Raw genomic sequence first — 10,368 nt, 5'->3', positions numbered from 1 at the left:
AGGTGAGATGGGCAACAGAAAAGAAACCCAGCCAAGACATTGAACTCCTTATGTCTTCTAACAAACCTCAAACATTAAATTCACAGAATCATGGATGAACATTGCTTCAAAATTTGAAAAGTCGACAGGTTCTCTTTCCTCTTTTCCTGTCCTGTCTGAAAGCAGAGAAAAGAAAGAAATGCATGTTGGACGCACTGAATAATGGAAATAGCCAAAGCCCTGGAGTGAGATGGAGCAGGGTTCAAATCCTGATCCTAACAGTTTAGGCAAGTTACTTAATCTTCCTGAGATTCCTTCCCTCACCTGGAAACCAGTGACAATATTTGCCTTAATAAGGCAGATACAGTGGCAGTTAGATATAATTGTATGTAAAGTACATGGCATATACCAGGCATTTGGGAAATGGCTGCTGTTATTTTGTACTTTTTAATATAAGCAGGACCAACACGGACTCATTAAAAAAGTGTTGTCATACTTATTTCTTGCTTTTCTTAACAGAAAAAAAAGATGTGTCTTCAGAAAATGTCTTATAGCTCAGAGGGGAAAAGGCAAATGAAGCGCACATGGTACTGTGCAGAGAATCAAAATTTCTTACGCAAAATTCAATTGTGGCTGTGCAATGAGGGTGGAACACTTCTGTCCTGAATCTCTTACTGCTCATTTTATTAGCATTCATCTGAGAGAAGGAGGGAGGCCTCAGTTCACAACCTTGAAGAGCATTCAAAATGTCTCATGTTCCTGGTAATGTCTTGCAGAACCTTGAGCAAACTAATGATAAAAAAGATGGATGACTGTGGATTATTCAGCAGGTTCTTGGTGTTCTTTCAGAAACTTTAAAAAGAGCTTCTTAACTGTTCACTCATAAACTTGGTGCTGCTTCCCCCAGGGTAATGTCTCTCATCTTTGAAGTCGAATCCACACCAGTGTCAGCTGCCCAGAGCATGACTTACTTCTTCTTGTTTTTTTAATTTTTATTTTATTGATTATGCCATTACAGTTGTTCTATTCCCCCCTTCATTCCCCTCTACCCTGCACCCCCCTACCCCTACCATTCCCCCCACTTAGTTTATGACCAAGGCAGAAGCAGAATAGCTGAATAGCTGGTGGCTGTTGGCTTTCACCATTGTGCTCTCTGGCCAGTGCTGGAGTAACAGAGCAGAGTCCGGGGGTAAGGCTGGCTGTGGCTGCGGGTGTGGGCGGAGCCCAGAACGCTGAAGGAAATGTCCGGTGGCCTGGTCGACCACGTGTGACCCAGCTTTTTAACGCACTTTTCTGATTGGAGAAAATAACAAGGTGAAAGTTTGCCAATATTGCGCAATGGAAGTGGGAGTTTGCATAATACTGATACACCTGGCACGGGGTTTATGAGAATCAAAACAACTCAGAAAAATACAAGTTTTTCTGAAGAAAAGCCTGATAATTAACCACTTCTTATCTTTTAAGTAATAACACTTACTTTTGCTCTTTTTTTGACATTTATGTACAGTCAATTCTGTGACATTCTAAAAGTATAAAGTGCCCTTGACATTTAAACTATACTTTTATCCCAAACAATGCCAAGTGCCTGCCTGTGCCCAGCTTAGGAAACTTTAGTGAGTTACTTGGCTGCTTAGATCAGGGAAGTTTTTTGGAGGAGAACATCAGGGTTCAAAAAAATCAACCAGCTTTGATAATGGTCAGTTTATAGAATCACTGAATCTAAAGGAGAATCCATATATTTTTAAATTCAAGTTGCAAAATAAGTTTGAAATACATTCAATTAAAAATTTATAAAGTTTTAAATATTTCAGAAGAAAATAAAAAAGAACATTGTTATAATTTGATGGCTAGTGGTAGAAAAGAACTTTATGAATCCCAGGATGAAAGTTGTAATGGAAAATATCTCTAGGTTTGAGTACTGAATGCACATGTATTCACAAACACAATCAAAACATCTAAATAGCAAAAAAAAAACACCCCTCTGATATGTTTTGGTATTTAACTAAGCTAAGAGGCAAATGGTAAACTTTAAATAAATGTTAATGTCTTCAATATATAAAGAGCTCTGACAAGTTGAAAAAGAAAAGATGAACCGATATGTTAACAATGGGGCACTAACAGCAAATTCACAGTGAACAAAATAAAAATGGCCAAAAACATAAGCAAAAAACTTTAAATTTCCTGGTAACAAAATAATTCAAGATTAAAACAATAAAACTTCCTAACCTAGTGGGGGAAAATGGAATAAAATGAACATACTCAAAATTAGCAAGGATTTGTGGAAATAGGTACTTTCACGCTTTGCCATTTGGAATTTAAAGTAGTACAACTTTTAGGAGACCAATTTGGGATTATATATTCAAACCCTTGAAAAAGAGCATAACCTCTGATTCAGCTTCTAGAGATAAAGTCTAAGCAAATAATTGGACAAGTGGCAAGAGACCCAAGTGCGTAAATGGCCATTTTTTAAAAATTTTTTTTTTTAGAGAGAGGGAATGGAAGGGGAGTGGAGAGAGGTTGCACTGAGCTACACCAGCCAGGGCCATATTTTTAATAATAGTAAAAATGAGAAACAACTTGAAATCCTGATAATATGGTATCATATAAAGTATAAGTTACCGGTTAAAAGAAAGGCTACCGAATACCACGAAGAGTTTGCTGTAACTTTAAGAAGATGCGTCTGCATTAAGGAGCACACACACACACACACAGGCAGACATGCAGGGCAGAGCTGGTCGCTGTTCTGGCGCTCTGCCTGTGCTCCTTCGCTTCATCCTCACTACCGCCCGGTGCAGGGGGCATTATAAAGTCACTCCACTTCACAAATGAGACGACTGAGGCGGAAAAGTAAAGTCACATCGCTGGCAAGGGCAGAGTCAGGAATCAAGTCCAGGTCCCGCAGCTCCGCAGTGCTGGGTCTTGACTATTAACGGTCCACACCGGCTGACAACATTTGCTTTCCAAGCTCACTTCCACACCAAGCGAGAAAGGCTGGGGACACACAGTGACCAGCTTTCAGTGCACATCGCTGTGTGGGGGAAGGATGGAAGGCGTGGAGAACCCTATTTTTTAATTAAAAAATTAAATCAATATATTCTGATTTTTCTACACTCAGTACGTATCACTCAGCGGTAAAGAACCACAAGTTTTTCAAAGCTGCTGAGCACTTGCAAATAGTGACTAAATATTCATCCTCCCCTCATTCCACTGCTTTGGTAAATTACAGGCCAAAATAAGGTTAAGGAACCACCTCAGCTTCCCAAACCCCCGCCTCTGCTAAGCTCTAGACTGGAATGCCTCACACTGACACGAAATGTGTTTTTCTTTTTAAAATTTCCTTTCTTTCTGAACATTCTGTGCCTGTCTTTTTTTTTCCTTCTACGAGGATGACTGGGCTGGGCCCAGCATTCCTAAGCCCTGACGCGGGACCCAGGCTCCGGCCTCTTCCCACTGCCCTCGGCCTCCGCGGCCAGGGGCCTTGTTAGTTCTGCTCTGTGTTTCCTCACGATCCCAGAGGATAGTGGTGAGAGGAAAATTCTTGTTTTTTTTCCTGACTCAAATCATTTTGGCTCTTGAACAAATACCAAGGGTCTTAGAGATAGTACAGTGTTTCCTGGTATTGATTTTTTTTTAAAAGAGAAAACCTTTCTAAATCTGCATCCGCTGTGTATTTGGAGGTGGTGTGGTAGATTTTTTAGTGACAATAGTGATGCTGAGGGTGCTGATGGCTGGGGCACTTTTCCGGGGCAGGTTCTGTGTCCTGTCCTGTGCAGGGGGCTCTGAAATGAGATCTTACTGACCACTCCCAACAGGAGAGGGCAGCCCACCTCCTTCAGGGTGCTGTGGCTCAGGGTCTTGAGTATGGTCAGAGCTCAGAAGAGGAGGAACCAGGATCTTAACCATGATTTGTCTGCTGCAAAGTCTCTACCTGACCACTTGCGTCAAGGTCTAAGACCAGACGAACCTGTCGACTGTGCGGAGACTGAGGGTTCTTCTCTCCCTCCCCAACCCACACTCAAAAAGCACCAGGGCTCAGGGATGACCAGTGTCATCCTGATCCTGAGGGAAAGGATGCACGATCAGAGCCACCATCTACTTGCCAAAGAATGTGACAATGGCCGTTACATGAAGTTACTCTTTATTTGAGAAAGTGACTTTGGGGAATAAGGGTGTGGTTTTGGGGGGTGGCTCTTATTCTCTCATGGTATGTAGTCTCCTAAAGGCAGGGTGCTCCAGGCCATGGAGAGGCTGAGGGGCTGTGTTGCCCAGAGGAGGAACGACTCACAGGAGACAAACGGCTGACTCTAGACTCCGGTCTGGACTCAGGAGCAGGGACTGGCACATCTTCCCTGTAAAAGGTCAGACGATAAATAGTTTAGGCCTTGAGTGATCACCAGTCTCTATTGCAACTGCTTGCCCTGCTCTTGTACCCATATGTCAACAAATGAGTATGGTTGTGTTTCAATAAAACTTTATTTATAAACACTAAGCTTTGAATTTCATATAATTTTTACATGTCATAAAATATTACTTTTCATTTTTCCGACTATTTAAAAGCATTCTTAATCATCAGTTTACAGGAATGAGCAGCAGGCTGGACTTAGTCTGTGGGCTGTAGTTTGCCCACCCTGCTGTGGAGTCAAGGCCAGTCAGAGGGGTGGATCTTTCCATCTAGGGGGTCAGTTCAGCTCTGAAATTAAAATGACAAGTGCTTTTCCATTGTACCACCTGTGTAACTTTGGGCAAGTTACTAGAGCTCTGTATGCCTCTATTTCTCTTCCCACAGAATGGGAATATGAATCATCCCCAGCTGGGAGGATTAAGTGATAAGACCCACTTAATGCAGAACAGTGTCTGGCACAGAGAAGTCCTCACTAAGTATCAGCCATCATCACTGTGGGTACTGTCATGGTTGATGCTAGAACAGAAGGATGTGAAATCCCAACACTGCTTGGCACTTTTGTTTCTTCCAGGGGCAACAGTGACTTGGAGGGTGTTATGAGTGGTGTTCTCTGGCCATCTCTTCGCCTCCCAATCTACTCATAGAGTAGTAAGATTTAGAGGTAGGAGGGCTCTCAGGAACCTTCTAGTGCCACCTCCTGCCCAAGGCAGGAACCTTATCCGCAGCCACCATCATACCAACCCCATTAAAAGTTCTAGTGGCATCCTGTACCTAATCAACACTCTGTCCTGACACTCTCCCCCATACTGGCTGCCTTCACGTCTTCATTATTCCTTCTCTCTGTCTTTCTCCATCTTTTCTTCCAACACTGGTAGCTGGCTTGATGTGAGGACTTCAGCATTTTTGTGCCCAAGCACCTAGGCCATGCAAACAACCCAGTCAGCGTTTGTACACTGAGTTGCACCTCTGTTCCCACAACTGGTTCTCATTCACAGATTCACTCCTTTCCCACCATTTGTGCTTCCTCTAGACTCTGCATGTGCCAGATGCTCCAGCTGCTATATCGTCCTAACCCACATTCGCCTGAGTGCCCACAGCCCTCAGTGCCCCATCAACAATCAGAGAGACTAACCAAAATGCCAGAGATCAGAAGAGGACTGGCCAGGGTGGGTTTCCATGCCCACTCGGCCTCAAGAGGGAGTGTTTACTTGGGTGGACAGGAAGCAGTGAGTTCAGAGAATAACACGGCCAGAGCCCAGTGAGCTAAGCATACAGGGAAGAAAGTCAAATTTTCCGTTCTGTTTCAGCCATGACTACAGTTGTCAGGAATCAGTGCAATGGCTTCAAATGGAAGCTGATTTCCATGGGCAAGTCTCTTCTCAGAGCAGGGTTTTTATTTTCCCACATGTTCTTTAGCTTTCATAGGATGTCAACAGACAAGAGTGTAGAAAAATGATCTGAAGCATGTTCAGTATATGTCTGTTCATTTACTTAACACTCAATAATACATATTATGTCAGATACCAGTCTGAGGCTGGCATTTATTCATTCATTCAATAAAAATAGATTGGATATAGTCTGTAAGGCCAGACTGTGCTAGATAAAAAGGCAGAAGATACTGTTTTTTCCTCATGTATTTAGCGGGAGACACAACGCCTGTAATAAGGGCATACACAGCCTATGTCATTTATCCTGGGGACCAGCAGGAAGGCTTGTCACTCAGCCCTAAGGAGATAATGTTTAAATTGTGTCTTGGGGAGTGAGGATCTTGGACAGTGAGGAGGCCAGTATAGCAAGAAGAGCATCCGCACAGCACTGAGCAAGGGTCAGCCTGCACCTTCAGGGAGCTACAAACCTAGTCCACCCGCAGCCCAGAGCAAAGCCCTCGGTCTGCTCTGTCCACCATGAAAAGTGCCACAGACATTTATTTCTCACAGCCGGAGGCTGCAAGTCCAAGATCAAGATGATGGCATTTTACGTTTCTCCTGAGGCCTTTCTCTGGCTTATCAATGGCTGCCTTTTTACTGTGTCTCCACATGGTCACCCTTCTGTGCAAACATGTCTGGTCCCTCTTTCTCTACTTTTAGGAACACCAGTCAGATTGGATTAAGGACTCATATAACTGGCCTCATTTTAACTTAATCATCTTAAAGGCTGTCTCCAAATTCAGTCACATTCTGAGGTACTGGGGGGTGGCTAAGGTTTCAACACACAAATTTGAGGGGGAGGCAATTCATCCACAAGCCAGGAGGAAAAGGGATTGAGGGGGTTGGGGCCGGTATGATGGCTACTGGAATAGTCCAGGAGAAAAGTGATGGAAGGATGAGGGAACATCATCAATGGAGGTGGGAAGAAAGCAAGGAACTCTTGAGGTTTGTAGGAACCTTGGAAGTGGGCTGTAAAAATGTTTAAAAATATTTTATGTTTAAGAGGGAGAAGCCTGCAGATATTTATACAATGACAGGCAATCTAAGAATGAGGATAGTGGTGGTGGACAGTTTGTTTTCAGTTTGCTGTGGGTTTGGTTCATATGAATCGGGTCTCTGAGTCTGACTGTGGACCTTCAGGATGGAGCCAGCAACTGGTGATGGCACGGAAGCACTGTCACCCCAGTGGGGGCACATGAGGATGGTAAGAGCATCACCTTTTCTTCCTCAACTGCAAACATAGCTGCAGACTCACTCATGGGCTCTGGGATAGATGGACTCCAAGCCTGCATGGTAACATCATACCTACTTGTTTGTAAATAGCAAGGAGGTGCAATGCCCCTAACACCAGAGGTTTAAAGCCAAGAAAACTCACTGCTGGTGAGAAAACTGTTTGGTATAATTCTTTTGGAAGATAATACTATATGTTTTAAGATCCTCAAACATTGTCACATTACTTGTCTCAATAATGTCATTTCTTAGAGTTTGGATGCAGAAAAAATAAAAGTGTGAAGACATTCACTACAGCATTGTTTAGAATAAGGAAAAATGCATCCGTGTGCTCACATGTAAAGAGATGCCCAGTACTACCACTTGATGGAAGACATTATGGCAGCTTAAAATATAACTTAGATAATTTTTGTAACATGCTATCCATACAGTGTCAAGTGTAGGATAAAAACTCTACAATGTCGACACAACTGTGTGAATAAGCCAACAATAAAGAAAGAGACTAATATATCTTTACAAGCAGTGACTTTTATTTGCTTGGCTATTACTTTGATAATGAAAAGATATTAAAAATAGAACGATGGCTACAGCTCTTCACTGATTAGCAATGGTGATGACAACCAGTCATTTGTTTTTCTGGTCACTTTTCATATTGTTCTCTGGAATTTTGGCGGAGTGCAAATTATCCAGAAAGAGATGCAGGGGTTTTCCTGAAAATGCATCAAGTGAAACCTCTACATAACCCATCAGGCAAGCATCTTCGGAATGTTTTTATTGTGCTCAACATCATTTCATTGTACAAATCATACACTCATTTGGAAAATGCAGGAAAATGGTAAAGTCAGACAACTATGGAGAAGCAAAGAAAAATATCACTTAATTCTTCTATTCAGGTAATAAATGTTGATATTTGCAGTAACAGGAACAGATTTTGATAGGAGACACTGCTATGTTTACACTAACCAAGTGCATTTAACTCTGACATAAAACTGATGCTACATTTCACCCCTCAACAAAGCCGAATCACCCACAGACAGTGCAGGTTTAAGGGCGCTCAACAGTATTGAGCTCCATCTATGTGGTGTGAGGCAGGGCGATGCTGAAGACCTGCCCTCATTGACCTTAAAGTTGAGAAGGCAACTTTGTAGCTATTGTGGAGAGTGTATCCCATCAGTAGATCTGAGAAATGCTATACTCAAAATGTGAGTACACTTCAGCACCAAGCCTAGACACTGTACCAGAAGATGAGCCGTGCTGCTCCCTGCATTCCTCCTCATTGCAGAAGCACAGGGCCATCTTCTGTTTGTAACCTCTGAATCTCTAGCAAACCACCAGTCCTGGAACATAGCGTGTACTCGATAAACATTTGTGGAAACAAACTAATGCCTGGGGTTCAAATTTCTACCCTATTACTTCTCTAGCTTCAACCCCTGTTTTCAAGCTAATGATTTTCCAATTTTAATCATGAACCCTATCTTCCCTCCCATACTGCAGACCCAGCTAACTAGCTGCCTCACAGACTTTTCCACTTGGATGTTCCATTAGTAGCTACATTGTCTGTCTAGCAAAAGGCTGTTTCTTCCTACTAGTTTGTCTCACTCTTTCCTCTGCCATTTATTTGCTCAGCAAATCCTGCTGACTCTAGTTCAAGTGTATTTCAAATCTATCCTGTCATCTCCTTTACCACAGCTGCTGTGTAAACCAGTTCAGACCCTCATTGTATCTTACTTGGATATGAACCCCATCTCCTAACTGGTCTCTCTGCATCTAGTTTTCCTACCTCAAAACATCATCTCTGTGGCCATAACCAACAGTATCTGAACTCAGGTATAGTTATACTACTTCCTTCCCCGAAATCAGTAAAAAATTCCCTATTGCCTTAGAATCCAAGTTCTTAGATAGCTCAGAAGGCCTCTCACAGTCTGGCTCCAACTTCCCTTTCTGGGTCTCATCTGTTATAAAACTCACCTCTTGCCCCAAACAGGCCTGGTCTGCTTTAGCCATATAAAAGTCCCCATGCCTCAAGTAGGGCCATACCTTCTCTTATTACATAACAGACTGGTCTGGAATCTTCTCCTCAGTTTCTTATTGATGGAGCTCCTTTACCTGAGAGCTCTTTCCCTGTATTAAGAGTCCAGCCCATTTGTCGCATTCTCTGAGAAGCCTTCCTGGGGCCTCCCAGGTAGGAGCAACCACTCTTTGGACCTTGTTTTCAAAGTACTTAGTCTGTACATCTATTATAGTATTCACCTTGACCCAGGTTATTTGTTTTGCTGTTGTCGGTACTTTCAGAGTTTAATATGGGGCCTGATGCACTGCAGTGGCAGGTCCATATTTGATCTGCAAACAGAAGGCTGTGCAGGGCCATTGAGGTCTAAGGCACTGCAGTCCCCCATCCAGTGGTAGCAGCTGCAGTCTCTGGGTCCTGCACTCCATCTCAGCCCACTGCACACCCATCCTCTGGGCAGTCGGCAGGCTTCACTTTGCCAAAGAATCCCCTTGGGTGCTGGTATCACAGACCAATTTGCCCTGCCTCTCTGTAAAAGGTCGATTCAGTTGTGATCAGTGCATGCTGGGTGATTTAGATTTGTTCAGAGAAGCTCAACCGCTGGGACTGAGGCTGAGGGAACCGTGTCTGTGGGAAGGACTTGGGAATGGTGGTTATTTATATTCTGGGTTTAAGTGAGATATACCAGGACTCTTCACTGGACTTAAATCTGCCGATTGGTCCATGCTGAGCACATAAAAAGACAAACGAAAGGTATTTTCTAAGCTTTTAACTTAGATTTCTAAATTATAGGACTTCAGGAAGTCTGTTGCTCAGCTCCTCAGAACTGGGCTGAATTCTCCTCCCATAAATCCAGGGACCTCCCAACAACGCTTTTCATTCAGGTGTTGCAGCGGGAAAGCTGGTCGCTGCCCCCACCGCCCCCGCATTAGACTGTAAATTGGGCAAGCGCAGGGCTTCTGTTTATTTCTTCCAGTCTTCTCAGAACTCGGTCGATTATTTGGCTCCTAGTAGATGTTTCGGAAATGGTTGTTCAATTAAATTAAATTAAATTGTCCCATTTTCTACCCCAGGAGACTAAGCCATTCAGTGTGTCTGCAGAATGAGCACTCAAGTATTTATAGATCAGCAATCTTTAGCCTTTTTCATCTCATGGCACAGATTAACTACTGAAATTCTGCAGCACACCCAAAAAATATTTTTTTTTGCTGACCTGATAAAAAGTAGGTATAATTTTGATTCATTCATATTGGACAGCTATTGCTGTGTTGGCTGTCGTCTTTTTTTTTTTTTGACAATCTAAGGGAAAAGGGTAAGTGCCC

This window comes from Artibeus jamaicensis, unplaced genomic scaffold (assembly GCF_021234435.1).
Source record: "Artibeus jamaicensis isolate MK-2021 breed Jamaican fruit bat unplaced genomic scaffold, CSHL_Jam_final contig_793, whole genome shotgun sequence".
NCBI classification, from domain to species: domain Eukaryota; kingdom Metazoa; phylum Chordata; class Mammalia; order Chiroptera; family Phyllostomidae; genus Artibeus; species Artibeus jamaicensis.
This window is presented reverse-complemented; position numbering follows the sequence as displayed.